A 23,324-nucleotide genomic window follows, 5' to 3' on the forward strand; every position below is an offset into this window, starting at 1 on the left:
GATACTTGTTATCATTAAAATGATTCTGCACTGCACCCATGTTCATACGAGCACTATTGTCAATAGCCAAAGGGTAGAAACCACCTGAAAGGTCCATCTACCAATGAATAAACTATAGTATACGCATACAATGGAGTATTGTTCAGCTATATAAAAAAAAAAAATCAAGTACTGATACAAGGTGGATAAATCGCCAAAACATTATGCTAAATGAAAGAAATCAGACACAAAAGGTCACGTGTTACATGATTCCATTTACATGAAATATTCGCAAATAAGTAAATCCATAGAGACAGAACATAGGCTGGTAGTTACCAGGGATTGGGGGAGGGGGGGAATGGGAAGCACCTGCTTAATGGATACAGGTTTCGTTTGGGGGTGATGAAAATGTTTTGGAATTGGACAGAGGTGGCAGTTGCCCAATATTGTGAAAGTAGACTAAGTAGACACTGAATAGTTCGGTGTAAAATGGTTAATTATGTCACATGAGTTTCATCTCATAAAAAAATGTAAATGATATTCTACAGTGCACAGCTTTATTACTTGCTTTTTACAGCATATTTTCAGAGCCTCTTTCTATGCCAAGATAATTGAACATCATTATTTTTCATGGCTGCATATTATTGTATTGTGATAATTACCATAATTTACATAACTAATTGCCTAGTATTAGACATCTTTATTGTACACCACACTGAGATTAATACCCTTGTGTCCATATTTGCGTATTTGTAATTCTTCCATAAAGAACTAGAAGCAAAATGTCTTCACAAGAAAAAGTATATATGAAGATTTTTGATGTGTATTTCCAAACTACCTTCCTCAGTTTTCCCCATCACAAACATTGCTTGTTTCCCTGCCTGCATCCATGATAATTTGATATCAAAATAATATCTTTTTTTTTTAATTTTATTTTATTTTTGGCTGTGTTGGGTCTTTGTTGCTGTCTGCACACTTCTCATTGTGGTGGCTTCTCTTGTTGAGGAGCACAGGCTCTAGGCTCGAGGGCTTCAGTAGTCGTGGCACACGGGCTCAGTAGTTGTGGCTCTCGGGCTTAGTTGCTCTGCGGCATGTGGGATCTTACCAGACCGGGGATTGAACCCGTGTCCCCTGCATTGGGAGGTGGATTCTCAACCACTGCGCCACCAGGGAAGTCCCAAAATAATGTCTTATTTTGGTTTTAAATTTTGTTCCTTGTGGGACCTTAGTTCCCCCACCAGGGACTGTTGAACCCAGTCCCTTGGTAGTGAGAGTGCAGAGCACTAACCACTGGATGGCCAGGGAATTCCTAAATTTTATTCCTTTGATTAAAAGTTATGAGTTGTGGGCTTCCCTGGTGGCACAGTGGTTGAGAGTCCGCCTGCCGATGCAGGGGACACGGGTTTGTGCCCCGGTCCGGGAAGATCCCACATGCCGTGGAGCGGCTGGGCTCGTGAGCCATGGCCACTGAGCCTGCGCGTCCAGAGCCTGTGCTCCGCAACAGGAGAAGCCACAACAGTAAGAGGCCCGCGTACAGCAAAGAATAAAAATAAATAAAAATAAGAAATAAAAAAATAAAAGTTATGAGATGTGAGCTCCAATCAAGCGCTGTTTTGTAGAGCTGAGAGACTTTGAGAAGTATATTCTTTAAAGTGGGCAAGAAGCATGAATAGGCTTAGCATATGCTCTGACCTTGAGTCAGTCATTAAGTCTGAGAACATATATTTATCTAAATGAGTACCGTTTTCTTGACAAACGTTTTGAAATGTCTCTTGTGTGCTGGACAATATATATAAAGGCACTAAGAATACAGCAATAATAAAATAAAGTTTCTGTATGATAGGGGCTCAGTCTTGTTGGGAAAAATTATACAAGAATTATAATTAAATGTGATAAATATGCAAACAAACATCAGGAGCATCTGGAAAACAGTGATCTGGGTCTGATTTTAGTGATTTTGCTTTTGCTGAAAATATTTCTCAAATTGCTTTTTTGGTATTGACTTCAGAAGTTATGGAAAATACTTCTGCATAGTTTCTGTGGTAATGAATGTTCACCTCTTAGAGATGGGTTTGAGTTTTTGAACTACTTAAAATTATTTGAAGCCAAGTCTGGTGAATGAATCAGGTGTTGATGATGCTCTTGGGATTATAATTATGTAATTGTGTTTTTTTTGTCCCAAGTGGGATATGATTTCAATGTTATCATGTTATTAAACCAACTTTATTAAGTGGCTACTTGGAATTGATCCCACTCCTTGAACGATATTACTGTATCCTGTAGGGTGGTGGCTTTAAAACTTTTTTGACCCAAACCAGTAGGAAATATATACCATAGTGGGAAATATATTTTATATTACAAGCCAGTAAACATACATACATACAACTGAAACAGAGATTTCACAGAACAATATACCCTTCCATGATGCAGCATACTGTAGTATTTTTTTAATTGTATTCTATTCCATTTTTTACAAAATTGCTGGGGGGGGGGCAGGTGACACTAAATTGATTTCATGTGCCACTAATGAGTCCTAATTGATATTTTGATAAACACTGCTCCAGGTTTCAAATCAACTATCTTTCCTCATTACTTTGACTCAATTGTTTGCCAGAAATTCAGGGAAATAATAGAATCTGTTGATTTTAAATTATTTAACTGAATTGATTATTAGTGGCACATAAAAGAAACAGATGGAAATTGCAGAGATTTGGAAATGCTGCTATAATTCCAAGGAGTTCCTCTCATTCCAGGTTTTAGCCTGACTTTAAATAGCACCTTCTGTGGTAAATTTAAGGAACATTCTAATCTGAACCTGCAGTGGAGTACAATTATCAAGCTGCAACGTATTTACCAATGCCCACAGGTAATTATCATGAGCTACATAATTACCTTGTTCTTAAAACAGGAGCTATGTGCTCGCTTTTGCCTTTATTTTCAAAATTATTGGTGGTTATTTCTGTCTATTTTTAAATCTGATTTCAAGTCACTGCTTTAGTATGGCATAAAAGGCAATCCCATGTAGAAGAGGCGTATCAGAGGCTCTTAAGCAGGGAAATTACATGATCAGACTTAGCTTTTTAAAAAATAATTCTGACAATAAAGGAGAGAATGAATTTAGCAGGTCTTATGTCGGGGAGAGCAACTGGAAATCTTTTGAGACAAAGTGAAAACATTTGAGGGCTTATATTGGAGAATAATAATAACAATAACAAGTGGATTAAGCTTTCCATAGGTTACCTAAGTGACCTATGTGTATTAAGCGTATAGAGCTTTACATGGGGTACCTAAGCTTTTATTCTTTTTTCCTTTGTATTTTTTAATTTTAAAACCAATAATCAACTTGTGATATAGGTAGTACATACCTATTAATTAATGAGGAATGAAAGGCAGAGAGGGTCACCTGTCCAAAGTCACACAGTAGGCAGGGACCCCAGGATTCCAATGCAAAATCCATCTGCTTTGGAGCCCAGGTATGTAAACTGGTGTAATTGTAGCTGGAGAAGGGACTGGATTTATAAGACTTTTCTGAGAGAAACACAGTGGAGCAAAGTAGAAGCAGGATCCAGTGATGGAGAGAGCAGGATCTGGCGTTAAAATACCTGGATTCAATTCTGTGTAACTAGAGTGAGCTATTTAAAGCATGAGAGAACAATTCAAATATGCCAAGCCTCTGGCTCTTCATCTCTAAAACAGAGATAATAACAGCCCCCCATAAGGCTATTCTTAAAGGCCATCACAAGGATTAGATGAGGTAATATACATAAAGGGCTTAGTAGAGTGCTTAACTCAAGGGCTAGATAAAAAGGCAGCCATAATAATAATAAATAATTATTAATTATTTTTTAAAATCTTGGTGTCTCATTGGATGTTGGCAAAGAGAAAGAAGTTAAGAATAGCATGCTTTCTAATATGAGAAATTAGATGGGGGTGATACTTGCAGCTGAAAGAGGGAACAGTTTAGGAAATAAAGATAAGCCCGATTTAGACATATAGATAAAAAAGCCAGTCGACAGACTAACACTTGTAAGAGAACTAGGTAGTTTAAAACTGAGGCTGGGGGCTTCCCTGGTAGCGCAGTGGTTGGGGATCCGCCTGCCGATGCAGGGGACGCGGGTTCGTGCCCCGGTCCGTGAGGATCCCACACGCCGCGGAGCGGCTGGGCCCGTGAGCCATGGCCGCTGAGCCTGCGCGTCCAGAGCCTGTGCTCCGCAGCAGGAGAGGCTGCAGCGGTGAGAGCCCCACGTACCGCAAAAAAAAAAAAAAACATGTTGGATGAGATCACTCAGGCCGAGTGTACAGACTGAAAGAGAAGTCCAAGAAATAGGACCTCAGGGAACAACATTCGAAGGCCAGAAGGAAAAACAGTGGAAGGTTCTTGGTAGTCCTGTTAGACTCTGCTTATATTACTTATGTGCCCAGCCCAAGAAAAGAGAGGCAGGTAAAAATGAAAAAGGTATCAGGCAAAAATAGTTTGATTACGTTAGGTATAGCTCCCTATATTCCTATCTCCAGTTACCTTAGGCCATTCTCTAGCTCCTGAATCATTCTCTAGCACCAGCTCTCCCTTATAGCTTCTACCACACCCCCTCCTCGGCTCCTTGTCTTCACAGTATTGACTTGTTTTTTGGTTGTTTTTTTACTTCCTTCTTGGATCACAAGCTGAACCTGCTCACAACTCACTGCTTTCTGCTACTGACCTTGCATTTCATGACACACCAGCTGTAAAAGAAACCCCAAATCAGAAAGAAGAAAACAAAACAGATTGAAAATGAACTCTAGAGGAGCTAGTCCGGAGCCTGTGCTCCGCAGTGGGAGAGGCCCGCGTACTGCAAAAAAAAAAAAAAAAAAAAAAAAAAAAAAAAAAATTTATAGTCCACACAGGTGATTTACATATATTTAATTCTCACAGCCACTGTTTGGAGTTGGTATTATTGTCCCTGTGTCATACAATAGGCAACTGACATAGTGAATTTAAGTCATACAGCTGATATTAGGCAAATTTAGAACTCACCCCAGATCTGTCTCCAAATTCTGTGCTTTTCTTACTGCATTCAGATTTAGAGTAGCCACCGAGAGGAACATGAAAGTATTGAGACACGAATAATAGTGGTAGTACTATAAATACTATTACTCATATATAAATATGTAATAATGGTAATAACGATGAGGAAAATGGATCAGATGATGGTAGTGCTGATGATAACAGAGAGATTAATGCTTCTACTCCAAATTTAACTGCAAGTAATAGCCTCATATCTAACTTTATGCCATAAAACACAGTGGCAGGACTTCCCTGGTGGCGCAGTGGTTAAAAATCCACCTGCCAATGCAGGGGTCACGGGTTCGAGCCCTGGTCCAGGAAGATCCCACATGCCATGGAGCAACTAAGCTCGTGCGCCACAACTACCAAGCCTGTGCTCTAGAGCCCACGAGCCACAACTACTGAGCCCGCGCATTTAGAGCCCACACTCCGCAACAACAGAAGCAACTGCAATGAGAAGCCCGCGCATCACAACAAAGAGTAGCCCGTGCTCGCCACTACTAGAGAAAGCCTGCGCGCAGCCACGAAGACCCAACACAGCCAAAAATAAATAAATAAGTAAATAAATTTATTAAAAAATAATAAATTTTTAAAAATAAATTAAAGAAAACAGTGCCTATGAGTACCTACAGATAAATGATGTTACTTAATACAAATTACTTTTCTTAGTTTTAATATAGCCACAAAATATCATTTATAAACTTTCCTTTTGTTACGTCTAAACATATCTTTAAAATATTTATAAACTCTTACTATAATTTAGATTTATTTTTATTTCAAAATTATGAAAGATAATTTGAAAGTTGTTATTATGTAAACTACAAACATTTCCCTTGAACCCTGAATTGTATTAAATAATACAAAAAGAATTGTATTCGTTGCCGTTGAAGTTAAGATTCTTTTGGCACTCTGCTTGCTGAATTATGGAAGCCTAAGGAAGTAGTATACTTTCTGTCAAAAATGTAATTTTAAAAAATGGTTGCTATAAAATTATAGAAAAAGCCATGAAACAGGCAGCATGAATATTTGAAAGATAATATATATAAAGTATAACCCAGCTATCTTGCAGGGAAATAAATCTTTTAAAATTATTATTAAGTTTTTGTGTAGAATGAAGGAACTTGCCATTTAAGTAAGTGACATTTAAAAATTCCTTTCGTTGAAAATCTTATTAAAGTGCATGTGTACGTATTAAAGGAGTACGTATTTACTTCATAAAACAGATGATATTCAACATGAATTATCCTTTTTGTGATGATTTCAATAATAGAGTGATTGCCCTCTAGGCATACTGAAGATTATAGGATGATTTCCTCCTGTATTAAATGGTCCCATAAAGCTACAGCTTCTTAATTTTTATGTCTGCTTTTCATAGATTTTTTTGTCTCCTTCCTTGTCAATGCTCATTTCCCATGGCAGCCTGTACACTTGCATGGACTCATTCATGCCTATGGTAACATTAACCAGCCCACCAAACCCATAGATATGTAAACAAAGGTAAATTTGCACATGCCCATGCTTATCCACTAAGCCCCTTGGTAGGCTCCCATTCTATTTTCCATGTGGCCTCCTGGCCTTGGCTTCTTTTCTTCCTGCTCCTGCCACTTAGACTTGACTGTGGAGGTGTGCCACTCAGCTCTCCCTTCAATTAGTGTGTGAACTGTAGCTGGCTGACAACTTCCAGCTAGCCACTGCACCTCCAGGTCTGCAGCATTCCCACTGAGGCCATTTTCCTCTCCAGAAGTCTCCCAGCCAATGACTAAACGCAGTGGGGTACTGTAGCCAGGCCATTTCTGCTTCCTACAGATTCCTCTAGTGGGTAGTCTTTGCCCCGGACGCCCCAATCACCTGGCCAAGACTTTCTCAGAGCTGTACAGTGGCAGCCTGGGGCTCTTCCTACCCAATCTTCTCTCCTTCCCTCTCTCCTTTCACAAGTGTCTGACCTGCTTTGTGGTTTCAAATCTCTCCCTACCTACTCTTGTTCCCCTCCCCTTTATGCCTCACAGATGTTGCCCCAATACATCTTTTGCACAGCTAATTTTGGCTTGGTGTCTGCTATGCAGGAAACCTAACTGACACAGTCAGTAAAACATGGCCCAAGAAAGCAGGCAATAAAATTAGGTTTGAGGACTGTTTACTCATACTTGGCCTGCAAGTAGGACCTCATCCTGGGTGCAATGTGGGGAATGGGTAGTCCTTGGCAAAAGGCAGCCCCACAATTGCTGAAGATGTTACTGGTGATGACCTGGGAGTGTGTCCTGGGAGAGGGGAACAGCTTTGCTAGTTTGAAGAGGTAGGCATTTGAAAGATATGGGGAGAATAATGCCTACAAGTATAGTGATGTTGGCTGGTTATTCCAAAGTTCTACTGATGCCCTATGGAGCGTTAATGAGAAACTGAGAAGTAATGACACAGTAACAGGCACAGTGTGAGAGACAGAGCGCCTGTTTGACTTGGAACATTTTCTTGGAAAATGGGATTTGACACCATTACAAGGAACCTCCTCTGCCCAGGGGATGGGGCAAACTCACTGTAGGGAAGTCTGGCTCTTAGAAGCCCAGAAAAGGTGGTGGCCATGCTGACGTGGAAATGCCTGAGTTGCCATGGCAGATAGTAGAGGAAGGAATAAAAAGGCTGTGGGAAGGGGTGAATCATAATGGATTCAGAGAGTGAGACCAGAGGACTCATCAGAAGATTATGTTTCCACAGCAGAGCCCAGAGAACACATCGTTCTCCAAGGCCATCAGGAATGCACTGGTGAGAGAGACATCAGCGTCATTAAAAGCTCAGTGGTGGCTCTCCATACAGGCCAGGGATGAAGCTGTCACAAATTTGAGCTTGTTAATAGCAACAGGGATGATCGCGCTCCAAAATAACAGAAAAGCCAATAGAAGCCAGGGGGCAACCATTATTATAACTACCAGCAAGACTGGAATAGCTGGTGGTTAAGGGGGCCTGACCAACAGGAAGGTACAGAAATGGCTAACAGAATCTGGCATCCTTAAGAGCAAAATAGAAGTGCAAGCAATGAGAGCGCCATTTAACATCTATAATCAGAAACAGGCAAGAACAGAAAAACAGGAGGATAAGGGTAGTTGCCCCAATAAAAATTCATGATTCATTACTCAGTTTCTGGACCTGAGACAATTTTCAGACCCAGAATGTAGTGACTGAGAGATGGTTGTGTCTCAAGGGGGAAGAAGCCTGCAAGACCATGACAAGTATTACCTATAAGGGTTTCCCCAGTCCCGCCCTAAAGGGACCTACAGCCATATACGTGGATGACTACGCACTTGAAAAAGGAAAACCACACATATTGAGGACTTTGAACATATTTTCAAAGCTGTCATTGATACCAGAAAGCCTAAAGTGTCCTCAGGATCCCCTGTTAGAATTGGGACCCAGTAACATAAGCAGTCTGGCTGAAGTCCAGCTTACGGTGGGTCCACTGGGTCCGTGAACTCAGCTGAGGATCATTTCACCCATCTTGGTGAAAAATGAAGGTTCACATTCATGGCAGTTTGACTCACTTAGGAACTTGGCTAGCTGGGTAAGAACCATTCTATTGGGGAAAGCCAAAAGAAAGCCTCTGAAACTACTACTTTCCCAAGCCAAGGATAGTGAATCAAAAATAATATTGCATTCCAGAAACGGAGGTAGAGATCAGTACCACTGAGATGGTTAGCTTTATGTGTCAACTTGGCTGGGCTGTGGTGCCTGGATACTTGGTCAAACATTATTCTAGATATTTCTGTCAGGGTATTTTTGGATAAGATTTCGATTTAAATCAGTAGGCTTAAGTAGAGGGGATTGCCCTCCCTAATGTGGATGGGCTTCATCCAATCAGTTGAAAACTGATGATAGAACAAAAAGCTGATCTCGCCTGAGCAAGCGGGAATTATGCCGGTGGACTGCCTCTGGACGTCCTCTGTAACATCTGCTCTTCTTGGTTTGTCAGCTGACTGCCTTTGGACTAGAACTTGGTCCTGAGTCTTCAGCCTGCTGAGCTCCTCCATCAGATTTTGGATTTCCAAGCCTCCACAATCACATGAGCCAAAGACATCTCTTTAAATTTTTTTAAAAAATTAATTTTAAAATGTATTTATTAAAATATATTTATTAAAAATAAGTCTATCATCTATGTATGTATGTATGTATGTATCTATCTGTCTATCATCATCTATCGATTTTCTCTTGGTTCTGTTACTCTGGAGAACCCTAATACAATCACCATTAAAGATTTAAAGGATGCATGGTGGTAGTCCATATCCTATCTCTATTTAATTCACCAGTCTGACACCTACAGAAACCACATGGATCCTGGAGAATGACTACAGATTTCCATAATCTCAACCAAGTAGTAGCTTCATTGCAGTTGCTGTGCCAGACTTGTTGATGGTAAAGCTGATCGTGAAGCCCTCAACTGTGTCATATGCAGCTACTGATCTGATTGCATTCTTTTCTATACCAATCAGAAAAAAAGGATTAGAAATAGTTCACTTTGACATGGAATGGACAACAAGATTCACTTATGGTTTTGCTTCAGGGCTGTGTTAACTCTCCGGACTCTGTCATAACATAGTTCAAAGAGTCTATATCATCACATTGATCCAAAGCATTAGTGGTATGATGCTGATCTGGCAGGACAAGTAAAAGTTGGGTTTTGTGCTGGAGGCCTTGGTAAGGTATGTGAGCATCATAAGGTGGGAGATAAAAACTCATATAGCTTCAGGGACCTGCCACTTCAGGAAAGTTTTTGAGTTCCTTGACCAGGGGCAAGCCAGGACATCTCCTCTAAAGTAAAAGACAAATGCTGCACCTTATATCTCCTGGAGCAAACAAGGAAGCACAACACCTGGTGGATTTCTTTGGGCTCAGGAGGCAAACTGCTCTATACCTAATACTGGAAGTGTATTAATTATATTCCAGCCTGTAGACCTCGTGACATGGAAGGCTGTCAGCTTTGAGGAGAAACTGGAGCATAAAAGAGCTTTGCAGCAAGTGTAGCCTGTAGCTCAAACATTCCTACTCCTGGAATTTGAGAGATGAGGTCTGCAGTGGAAACATGTGGACAAACACATGGGTATGGACATGAAGTGTGAAGATTTTTGTCTTACAATACTCAGCAGAGAGCATCTACCTTGGAAAAGGCACTGAAGAACCAACAAGTTAAAATTACTTGACTCGTCAATGTCAGCCAGCTTTCATCACTGGCCATCCCAGAGGTGACACAACGGGCACATGAATAAAATTGCTATGGTATCAAAGATGGTGTCTATGTAGGGGCCCACACAGCATGAATATCTACTTACTAAGGTCAATCTAACTACTGCTGCCTCAGAATATCCAACCTATCAGCAACAGAGGACAACACTGAGTCCTGATCTGGCACGAGTCCTCAGGGAGACCAACAGCCACTTGGTGTCCTTGAGTTCATCTGTTCAGGAAGTGGCAGCAGTTCATCCTCGCAGCAATAGATACCTATTCTCGGCCTGGGTTTGTGTCTTCTGCCTGAAGAGCCTCACTGTCCAAGAGCATACACAGTGCTTGACTCGTGGGCATGAATTTCCACACTGCATAGCAACTGGCCAGGGAAACCATTTCACAGTGAAGGAGCTGCAAGACTGGGCCCTTGACCATGGAAGCCAGTGATCTCTCATCATCATTAAGTAGCCAGCCTGATAGAATGTTGGAACAGCTGACTAAAGCACAGCTGAAATACAATCTCAAAGGCGATACTCTGCAAGGGTAGGTGACTTCATTCAGGATACAGTATATACATTAAATCAGAGACCCCCATGTGCCACTGGGTCTCCAAATGAAAGAATATACAGGCACAGGAATCCAAGGGTAGAGGCAGTTGTGGTCCACTTATCATTACTCTCTATGACACTGGAGGACATTTTGCTTCCTGTCCCTACAACTCTGACCTCAGAGGGGGTGAGGTTCTCAAGCATACTCTTGCCAGGGGGACAGCCATGGTTCGACTTAATTACAGGCTGTGGCTGCTGCCTGAGCATTTGGACTCCTTGTATCCAGTAACCAGCAGGCAAGAAGAGAAATCACCATCTTCACCAGGGTAGCAGACTCAGAACAACTGGAGGAAGTAGGCTGCATTTCAACAAGGTGATCCATTTAGATGCCTGTTGATAAATTTCTTGACCATTAGAACCGTGAATGGACATGTGTAGCAATGTTGGCCTGAGAAGGTATGATTTCCACAGAATCAATTCCCTCAGGAATGAAGGTTTGGGTCATACCATCAGATAAGCCACCAGGAACAACAGAGATGAGTTGAGGGTGAGGGGAATTCAGAGGGAGTGGGGAGACTGGGAATACCAGTTCCAGCTGAAATCAGCTACAGCATCTTGGGGTATAGTTTATCCCCCTAATCTCCCTCTTGAAAGTTTCATCGCAGGAAGAGAGGCTCACAGGAGCCGTGGAAGAGCTGTTCCCCAAACATGTGGAAAAGTGTAGCTGTGAGGCGTGAGGGGTGGGCCAGAGCAGCTATGCGTGTCTGCCACTCAGATCTCCCCTCCAAACAACGTGCTGTAAGGAGTGTGGTCGGCTGACCATTTCTAGCTGCTGCTTTTTTTTTTTTTTTTTTTTTTTTTTTTTTTTTTTTTTGCGGTACGCGGGCCTCTCACTGCTGTGGCCTCTCCCGTTGCGGAGCACAGGCTCCGGACGCGCAGGCTCAGCGGCCATGGCTCACGGGCCCAGCCACTCCGCGGCATGTGGGATCTTCCCAGACCAGGTCACGAACCCATGTCCCCTGCATCGGCAGGCGGACTCTCAACCACTGCGCCACCAGGGAAGTCCTAGCTGCTGCCTTTTGTGAATGGGCACAGCATTCACTCTCAAGCCAGGTTCCCCGCGGGCTGCTCCCAGCTAATGCCTGAGCACAGCGGCACTACTAGAGCTGGGCCCTTTCTCCCCAGCACATTACTGCTCCAACGGGCAGCCTTGGCTAGGGCGCTTGCCATCCGCCGCGCTGCGCTGCAGTCTGGGGCTCCTTCTACAAGACCCTCCTTCCTTTTCCCCTGTCCTTCCACAGGGAGCCCACCCCAAGTCCTCCATGCTCCCTTCCTCCTTCACAAGCATTTCCCTCAATACATTTCCTTCCTATCTCATTCTATTTTGGGGTCTTGCTTCTTGGAGGACCCAAACTGAGACAAATTGTTCAATTTTGATATGTTTAGAACTCCCTACAAACTTTGATATATGTTCATCCTTCTGTTTTATTCTTCTGCCATCTTGTTTAATTCACTTCAGTTTTATTCCTTTAGTCCCCTGCCCCTGGCACATTTCCATGCTATGTTTGTCAATCTATACTGGAATTTGGCATTCAAACACACTTTTAAGACCGTATCTAATTAGCTCAGTCCTGACAACAGTCTTTATCACTGATTAGTAATGGATTACAGTCCTTGGACAATTATTGCTTTTGAAGCCAAGCTAACAAGTGCTTCACATCGTCAATGCATAAATTATCTGGTCTCATTTAGCAGACAGCTTTAAAAAAAACATTAAACTTTCTTTCACAGATTCTACATTTCCACCTCCCCTCTGAGCCAACTGAGGTGCGGTTTTCAAGTTAGTTCTCCCCATACCTTCCCCAATATATTGCTGGATCTAAATACCTAGTTTTCTCTAGTCAAAGCCTGGATTTTTATCAGAATCATTAGCATTTGAGCTACCCACTCAAAGGAGTTTTTCTACAACTGCCTCTGTTTTCAGCTAATTTTACATCCCTCCATTTTGCTGTATTCCAGTTCTCTTGCCAGCTCTTCCATTTCTTTCTTGGTTGTAATATTTCATTACCCCTTCTGCTTTTGTACTCAATTGTCCATTTATGGGCAGCGTTTTGCTTTTCTTCATCCAGCAAGAGAAACCCAACCTTTGAAGTTGTACGATTCTAGAATAGTTTTCACATGAGCACAGACCTTTTTCCTAATATACTTTTCAGCTGGCGAACTCATTTCTTTCACAGAAAAAGATTCCAAGATAAGGCATGACAAAGAAAACCTCAGTAAAGTAGGTTAGTGCTAATTCCATACATACCGTTGAAGAGTTTCCCAGGTGCTCATAATTACATCTTTGATGCAAATGCATACTTAATGCAACTGTAAATATTTCACTTATGGAATGTCCATTCACAAAGCTCACCCAAGTTTTCACTGAATTGAGTCTAACACAGTACAAGCATATCTATATCTGCCTCATGATGACCACCTTAGAGAGCCGAGCGCCTGAAGGAGTTTTAGGAAATCAGCTGTGCTGTATTCTCCTGCCTTCCGGCAGAATTGTACATAAACACCCAGAGAGGAAAAAGCTTCCCAAGAAAGAGTCAACAACCTCACTCTAGCGTTTAACAATGAGCACAGCCAGGAATTTCTTCTTTGAATATACAAATCCCTCTGCTACAGCTTAAATCAATTTTTTTTATAAGTCTGATACAAAGGTTAAAAATTCTTGTGTTTTTTTTAATACAACGAGTAAACACATTCTCTAAGTTGCAACTGCTTATTTTCATGTTAATGACCATTTTCTATTTTAATCAAAATACAACTCATTCATTCGTTCAATAAATAAATATTTAAAAAATCTCAAACCATCCTTTTAGCAGATTTTTTTAAATCACTTCTACCTTTTGAAAATTACCATGGACTCATGTCTCCTTTGACAGACTCAATACCTTCCAATTACTGTGGTCATTTTTTATGCCAAATTTATCACCTTTGCCCAGTGACTAATCTCTCCTTTCTGTACTATTGTTAACATTTATTTAGGTATTAACAAAAAAAATCTTCAGTTTTTGTCAACAAGATGTATTTGACTCTTCTTTGCTCTTTCCTCCTCTGAGATCTGGTATCAGGTACCTTCCGAGGAGCCCTAATTCCCTTACTTAAAAATTTTGTAAGGTGAAAAACTATGGTTAACGTGAACTATGGTTCACATTATATCTTTTTCCCGTGACCAATGAAAGTAGTTTTCACTAAGACCTACCGAATAAATATGAGTTAGCCAGGTGAAGTAGAAGGGCAAGTGTGTTTTAGGAGGGGGGTAGGTGAGGACAAGATCTAAGAAGGCAAGAAGACAATTTATCTTATTTTATTATTTTCTTTTAAGATGACAATTAAACAAGAAGTAAAATAATATGTTCGGTTGCCCCTCTTGTCCATGGGGGTTACATTCCAAGACCCCCCCAGTGGATGTTGAAACTGTGAATAGAACCAAACCTTTCATATACTGTTTTTTTCCTATAAATACATACCTATGATAAAGCTTAATTTCTAAGTTAGGCACAGGAAGAGATTAATGACAATAACTAATAATAAAATAGAACAATTTTAACAATACACTGTAGTAAAAATTATGTGAATGTGGTCTTTCTCTCTCAAAACATCTTATTGTACAAATTTAATGCCTTTTCCATCTTAACTAAGCTCTCATCAGGCACTGTGGCTGCAACTTTTGCTGTGTAAGGTACAACAGCAAAACTAGCATGAATTTCTTTTTCTACTTCACAATTTCATGGAGAGAAGATTTGCTCCTGTCATAGATCTTAGCAACCGCAGCGTACATTTTTTTTCTTTCCTCATTAAGTCGAGAACTTTCACCTTTCCGCTTAATGGAAGAGCCTTACGGCTACCCTTTAGTACATCCAAACAGCCGGCTGTACTACTCTTGTGCTTTGGGGCCAAGATACAGTAAAATAAGTGTTACTTGAACATAATCGCTGAGATCCCGCAAACAGTTGATCTGATACCTGAGATGGCTACTGAAGGATTAACAGGCAGCATCTGCTAGACAAAGGGATGAGGCACGTCCTAGATGTGATGGAGCAGGACGGCTGGAGATCTCATCCACACTATGCAGAATGGCACACAATTGAAAATTTATGGATTATTTATTTCTGGAATCTTCCATTTAATATTTTCAGACCGTGGGTGACTGAAACTGTGGAAAGTGAAACTGTGGATAAGGGGGAACTACTGCTGATAATGTCAGAGGATGTAAAAGTACTATGGAAACACAGCAAAGCAACATCTTACCTGGAAACTGGTGAATGTTGGTAAGAAAAGGCTTTCTGAACAAAGTGACTGTGCGCTCAGGTAGAAGACTCCCTAATGCTTACCAAAATCCACTACTGCTTTCCTACCTGAGTATATGAAAGGCTTTGCTTCCTGGATCCCCTTTAAATAATCTAGGCTGTATAGCTAGTAGAAGCTAATGAAGGGTGAACAAGGGGGCCAACAACATTCTAGATGGTAGAACCTCCACCACCTGGGGCCTTGATTGACTTTGTACAACAGAGCGTGTCTTTGTCTGCTTTACAACAGGCTTAGTGTGAATAACAAATACGTGTATTTGTTATTGTATGCGTTGAGCCACTAAAATTTGGAGGTTATTCGTTGCTGTAGCAAACCTAGTCTATTATGAGATCTTCCTTACTCCCCTTGGGGAAGCTTGACACTTCTTGGGTTTGCGCCAGCTGTGAAGGCAATGAGGCATCAAGGTATCAATTTGCAACCCAAGCTTACTAACACCATACACAAAAATAAACTCAAAATGGATTAAAGACCTAATTGTAAGGCCAGACACTATGAAACTCTTAGAGGAAAACATAGGCAGAATACTCTAGGACATAAACCACAGCAAGATCCTTTTTGACCCACCTCCTAGAGAAATGGAAATAAAAACAAAAATAAACAAATGGGACCTAATGAAACTTCAAAGCTTTTGCACAGCAAAGGAAACCATAAGCAAGACAAAAAGACAACCCTCTGAATGGGAGAAAATATTTGCAAATGAAGCAACTGACAAAGGATTAATCTCCAAAATATACAAGGAGCTCATGCAGCTCAGTATCAAAATAAACAAACAACCCAATCCAAAAATGGGCGGAAAACCTAGATAGACATTTCTCCAGAGAATATATACAGATTGCCAACAAACACATGAAAACATGCTCAACATCACTAATCATTAGAGAAATGCAAATCAAAACCACAATGAGGTATCACCTCACACTGGTCAGAATGGCCATCATCGAAACATCTAGAAACAATAAATGCTAGAGAGAATGTGGAGAAAAGGGAACCCTGCTGCACTGTTGGTGGGAATGTAAATTGATACAGCCACTATGGAGAACAGTATGGAGATTCCTTAAAAAACTAAAAATAGAATTACCATATGACCCAGCAATCCCACTACTGGGCATATACCCTGAGAAAACCGTAATTCAAAAAGATACATGTACCACAATGTTCATTGCAGAACTATTTACAATAGCCAGCCAGGACATGGAAACAACCTAAATGTCCATCGACAGATGAATGGATAAAGAAGATGTGGCACATATATACAATGGAATATTATTCAGCCATAAAAAGGAACGAAATGAGTTATCTGTAGTGAGGTGGATGGACCTAGAGTCTGTCGTACAGAGTGAAGGAAGTCAGAAAGAGAAAAACAAATACTATATGCTAACACATACATATGGAATCTAGAAAAATGGTACTGATGAACCTATTGGTAAGGCAGGAATAAAGATGCAGATGTTGAGTACGGACTTGAGGACACGGCAGGGAAAGGGAGGCTGGAATGAAGTGAGAGAGTAACACTGACATATAAACACTACTAAATGTAAAATAGATAGCTAGTGGGAAGCTGCTGCATAGCACAGGGAGATCAGCTCGGTGCTTTGTGACCACCTAGAGGGGCAGGATAGGGAGGGTAGGAGGGAGGCTCAAGAGGGAGGGGATATGGGGAGATATATATATATATATATATATATATATGTATACATATATCCGATTCACTTTGTTGTACAGCAGAAACCAACACAACATTGTAAAGCAATTATACTCCAATAAAGAGGTACAAAAAAAAAAAAAGTAGGGTGGAAGATGAGAAAAAAAGAAAAACTAATGGGGCAATGAATGTTAATAAATACCTGCTATGTTTTGAGCAAAAAAAAAAAAAAAAGCTATCAGGATAGTAAGCTGTTCTGTCTTCTAATCCAAGGTTCCTTCTAGGAAGTGATGCTACCAGGCAGAACAGTAGATTTAAAAAGACCTAGTCTGTTTACACTAGATACGATCAAATCTGTGAGAGATATAACAGGTCTTCAATGCCTAGAAATTCTGGAGATAACTCCACCCTAATGATAGTTTATGTCACTTGCATGTGGTTCTTCTCAGTAAGCTATCATTAATTAATATGGGAGGGGTGAGGGGGATACAAGGCCTGTGACAGAGGCGACTGGGAATTGTCCCTGTGCAGCTGAGCCTGAGCAGGACCTCCTGCTCCGTGCTGTCAAATTCCTACTCTGAGTTTATCTCAATTATGTGATTGCAAAAACGTAAACAATTTATAGTCTATTTATCTTGTATCTTTTCTTATTGGCCCAACAAATTCTCCTAAACCCACTAAATGAATATGTTGTATTTCTCGTAATATAACACACACATAACGTGCAGAAAAGTTCCAAGTATACTTGACTACATAATTACCACTTTCAAAATCCTTTGTTGAAGACTGTTATAGGTAATTGTGTTTAATACTACCTTCTTCCCATTAGAATGTAAACTCCATGAGGACAAGGACTCTGTCTGTTTTGTGCTCTGCTTCTCTCCCCAGAACTTAGAAAAGGTCCTGGTGCACAAGAGGCGTGCGATACGTATTTGCTGGACAAATAATTCATTTTACAAGGATCACTTGTAGGTGCAAGGAAAATAATAGATTGGAATTCAGTGAGACTAGAAGCAGAGAGTCCAGATGGAGACCACTGCAGTTCTTCCTATGAGAGATGGAAGATGATTCAGACCAATGTAGTTACAGGGCCGATGGAGAGAAGTGAACAGATTTGAGATATATTTAGGAGGCAGAGCAGAAAGGACTTGGTGATTGATTGGATGTTAGGCGATTTGCAGGGGCAAAAGTTAAGAGTTCCACCTTGGGCACTGAAATCAGAAAGGGATCCCTGAGGAGAAGTGGTTTAAGAGGGCACAAGGTGCATGTTAATGAGTCCAGTTGGTATGCATTCCCAAGATCTATTCGAGTGCCAGTGCCCAACAAGAAATTGTGTATATCAATTCTGTAGCTCAGGAGAGTGGCCTGAAAAACAGGTTTGGGAAAAAGCACAACCATGTAAATTTTCAGCCATGTAAATATATGAAAGTAGTGTGTGAGAAGAGGGCCTAAGATAAAACCCTGAAGATTATCCACATTTAAGATTTTTTTTGAGGAATCAGAACTTGTTTATTGAATTGGTTGAACTTGGTAGGATATACTCAGAAAATAGCTTCATTCTTCTTTCATCAATGTCTTCAAACCATTTCACCCTGGACAATGTCTTGAGCATATTCCATTTTTTTTTCAACTTCTCTGTACTCAAACAGTCCTATTTTCATATACTAAAATGTCCAGACCAATTTAAATTAAAACTCCCATCTAAACGCTTCCATCCAGAGAAACTGCCTGGTGGTCCAGTGGTCAGGACTTGGTGATTTCACTGTCATGGCCCAGGTTTGATCCCTGGTCAGGGAACTAATATCTCACAAGCTGAAAGGCACAGCCAGAAAAAAAAAAGTTTCCATCCAATTAGGAAATTGGGATTAATGTATACACACTACTATATATAAAATAGATAACCAACAAACACCTACTATATAGCACAGGGAACTATCCTTAGTACCTTGTAATAACTTATAATGGAAAATAATCTGAAAAAAATAATATATATCTCTCTGAAGCGCTTTGCTGTACACCTGAACCTAACACAGCATTGTAAATCAACTACACTTCAATTAGCTCCCCCGTCCCCCACAAAAAGATAAAAGCTTCATACAGTCCAAGCTTTCTTCCGCTAGCTCCAGCCTGACACAGTTTCCTAGTCATGGAGTAGAGAAAGCGTGTGGTCTGTTCTTTCACTCTTTTTGCACCATACTTCCCCCATCCCCTCTCCTGCTCTTAGCTCCTCCCAGGTTAATGTAGGAAAGTGGGATAAAAGAAAACATAACAAAAGTATTTTTTCGTAGTTGTCTGTCAACTGCCCTTTCCCATGACAGATGTTAAAATGGTCTTCCTCCCGTGGGGACTTCGTAAGCTCTCTAAAGACACTTATCCCTCATCTTCCCCCAAACACCTGGGAATATCTACAGTGTGCTCTTCCTTAACTCCGAAAATCCACTATCCAAATGAACTCTCACAATTCCCCTCAACCGCCATCTTTTTTTCTGCTGGGTAACCAAGTCCCACACAGCCCCCTTCCTGAGTTGGATTCTTGCAAGTTTGTGCTGCTTTCCTGTATTAGTCAAGATAGGCCAGGTTATGCTACAACAGCCCCTCAATCAGTAGAAATTTACTCTCACTCGTCTAGGTGTCCATTGTGGGTTAGCAGGGGGCTCTATTTATTGTAGTCGTGTAGGAACCCAGGCTGACAGAGTCTCCCTCTTGACTCACGCTTCTTTGATCACCACGTCAGGTGGAAAAAAACATGGCAAACCCTGTGCTGACTCTTCAAGCTTCTACCCAGAAGTGACACATATCTTCTGCCCACATTTCATGGGCTAAAGCTAGGTATCTATCCAACTCTAACTTGAAGGAGAGTGAGGAAGTATCATCCACATGCCCTGATAAAGAGAATTGGAAAATTTTCCAACAGCCCTAATGACTGACACATCCCCACATGGTCCAGTTGGCCTGGAGGAAATATTCCAAACCCTGGTAACATGGGCTGCCCCCACTATCTCTCTCCATCCTCCCTGCCCCCTATGCTGACAGAGCCTTTCCAGGCAGTTTCTGTCTTTATCACATAGACTTTTAAACTCTTTGAAGCCCATGTCAGGCTCTCCATAAAACTGGGCTTGGCTCTAGTATGATCCTAGAAGTAAAACAAGAAGTTTTTGCATTTCAGCTGGGAGTAAGAGGCCAGTGTTCATTTGTGGAAAGCACTCAGCCTAAATTTCTCCGAGTGTTCACTTACTGCCTCGCTCATTTGGCTTGAGATGAGGTAGCCTGCCCCTTACCCCTCTATGGAAGGAGAGAAAAAGTGCTGCTGCATTCCCAATTTGGCCAGCCACTCTCTTCCAAAACATCCTCTTCCTCTAGCGATTCTCTAGTTGAGCTGAGCACAGGATAAGATCTGTCCCCTCTTAGCAAGTTATAATATCAATACTTCTGTTCTGAATTTGGAGGTACATGTTGCTTGTTTCTAGCCTTGGGTTTCAGCTTAAATTTGAGACACCAGGGCAAGTCCCATTTAGCATGTTATTCCATGTGTAAGTGTACTGGAGACAAACTACGAAAGAGGTAGGAAGAAAACCAGGGGAATATATGGTCTTGAGAGCCAAGGAGTATTTCAAAAAGAAAGAAGTATTGTGGCATGTAAAAAAAATGATACAAATGAACTTATTTACAAAAGAGAAACAGACTCACAGACTTCAAAAACAAACTTATGGTTACCAAAGGGGAAAGGTGCGGGGGAGGGATGAATTAGGAGTTTGGGATTAACAGATATATACCACTATATGTAAAATAGATCATCAACAAGGACCTACTATATAGGACAGGGAACTCTACTCAGTATTCCGTAATAACCCATACAGGAAAAGAATCTGAAAAAGAATGGATATGTGTATATGTCTAACTGGATCACTTTGCTGTGCATCTGAAACTAACACAACATTGTAAATCAATTAGAATCCAATATAAAGTAAAATTAAATAAAAAAGAAGAAGGAAGTGTTCAACTGTTTTTGGATCTGTTGAGAGACCAAGAAAAATAAGGGTATAAAATTGTCCATTGGATTTTGGGGAAAGTGTGATGAGCTCTCCAAGGATGGTTTGAGCAGAAGGGTGGGGAAGGAGTCATGGAACAGTGCTGAGAGTGACGGGGAGGTGAGGACAGCCACCACAGCAAGCACACATCAGAATTGTGGCTGTGAAGGGCAGAGAGGTGGAAGGTGGTGCTCGAGGGAAACATGGGGTTAAGAGGAAGGATTATTTTTCTTTAAATGAGAGACTTGATCATGTTTAAGTGCGAATAGAAAAGGAACTCATTGAGAATCAGAGATTAAATGTTTGATGAAAAGGTTTTCAATCAGTAAATTTTCATTTCTGAAAGAAAATAAGGCACATAATAGGTGTTTAATTCCCTGAAAAGATGCTGGTAGGGAGTGGGATGCTTTCCACTGTATTGGTGGTGGTCGTGGAGAACAAAAAGAAGAATTGGAACACTGTCTCCGATGAATGCTAATGGTGCTTGTGTGAACCTTTTGATTTCTACACATTTTCAATTATTTAACTTGGGATGTTTTTTTAAAGCAACTTCCTGCGGTATGTGTAAAAAAGATGTGTTCCCACAACTCCATTTCAAACTTGTTTCCAAATTTAGTTGTGTGGATTGCTAAGTTTGATCTCAAGATGTTCACAGATCATAATTAAAAACCAGGCCATTGTTTTCATCTCAGTCCCTGACATGCTCCCCAACTTCCCTCCACCACCACCATCTAATACTGTGCCTAGAAACAGTAGGAGGAATGTATGAAAGAACAAAGTAGTATTGTATGTGCAGCAGATAACAGAGAATGTCTCACTCAACTCCATTCCAAGCCCCTTGTCAAGTGCTTTACTGAGCAATCGAGGCTGGAAAGCTCAAAGCTACAGGTTTTAGACTTCCTTAGAGCTCATTTTCCATATAAGACCTCACTTCCACCAAGTAGATACAGCAAAGTAAAAACTGGAAGATGGAAGTGACCACTGTGAGATGGAAAGCATGCATCTGTCAGTTCTCTCCGGAGGCTTTTGACTTTCCTGCAGCAGTGGTAGCTGAGGTTCTGGTATCTGGTCCTTAACTGTGAGGGTATTTGGAAGAAAATGATGCACCTTAAAAGCCTAGCAGAGTGTTTCAGAAACAGGGTGGCTAAGGCAGTGTGGTCCTAGGGTTAGCTGCCATGGCGGCAGCTTCCCAGTCATGTCAGAGGCAGCAGCACCCTTAATTTGTCGGTTCTGCAGTCTTGTTCTGAGAGTCATTTGTGGAAGCTCAAACTAGAGCCCCTCCTCCATGTCCTTCCAATGACTGGGTTCTAGAAAGGGGTTGCTCCAATAGCTTGGAATGATGATGTCACAGAATGGAATCCCTAGTCAATCCATGATGTTCACGTACCATGAGTGAGAAATAAACCTTGGTTGTTTTATAAAAATGAGGTTTGGGGGCTGTTGGTTACTGTAGGGCATCCCAGGCCATCCCGTGGATCCAGTAAGTCATCTCTTTTTCCTTAAACTGTGTTGAGTGAATCCTATTGTCTGTGACTGAGCCCTGAGCAATTATTTCCAGGAATATGACCCTGACATACAGCTTAAAAACTAAACACTGTGAAGCTTATGAGATCATTGTTGCTCCCCAAATGAGGGGAGGCATCTTCTACTTTTATTTCTCCATAGCATATGAAGCCTAGCAGTAGAGCCACCACACTGCACACCCCCAGGGGGCACTGTTCACACTGCAGTGGTACCCTGAGGAGACTACACTGTGAATGATACACCTAGATTTTGGCAATACCCGGCCCAGCCAAGTGCTAGAGGCACAGCAGGAAATTGATCTTATTTGGTTTGTCTCATAAGAAGGAGGTTAGGAAGGAAACAAAACCAATAAGTATACCATAACGTTTCACTAAATTATTCACTCAGTTAATATAGTTATAATGACAATAAGACCCTGAGACAAAGGGCTGAATCCCTTTGGAACCATCCAAATTTTTATTAAAATGCTCAATATAATTCTGATTTTTTAGTCTGAGTTTATCTCAAATCTATCATACAAGAGAAGACAGATGGTGTACTTGCTAGGATTAGGTCCAGCTATCTGTAGCAGAAGAATCCCAACTAACATTGACTTATGCAAGAGATAAGTATTTTTCTCTATTACACAGAAGTCCAATAGGAGACAGTCCAGGGTAGAGCAGCTTTAGGAAGTCGTCAGGGACCCAGGCTCTCACCCTCAACATGTGTCATTACGTTATAGTCCAAAGTGCCTGCTCAATTCATCGTGTCTACATTCAAAGAAGCAAGAAGGAGAAAGGGGGAAGACAAGTAAGTTCCTTCCCTTTAAGGGTTCACACTGCACTTCTAATTACATCTTATTGGACGGAACTTAGTCACATGATCATACTTTTAGCTGTGACGTTACGAATGGAGTCTTTATTCTGGACATCTCTGTATCTAACTAGAAATTAAGGTTTATGTTACTAAGAAAGGAAGAACAGATCTGGGGAATATTTAGCAATCTATAGCAT

This window comes from Leucopleurus acutus (assembly GCF_964270905.1).
Source record: "Leucopleurus acutus genome assembly, chromosome: 2".
Classification (NCBI taxonomy): domain Eukaryota; kingdom Metazoa; phylum Chordata; class Mammalia; order Artiodactyla; family Delphinidae; genus Leucopleurus; species Leucopleurus acutus.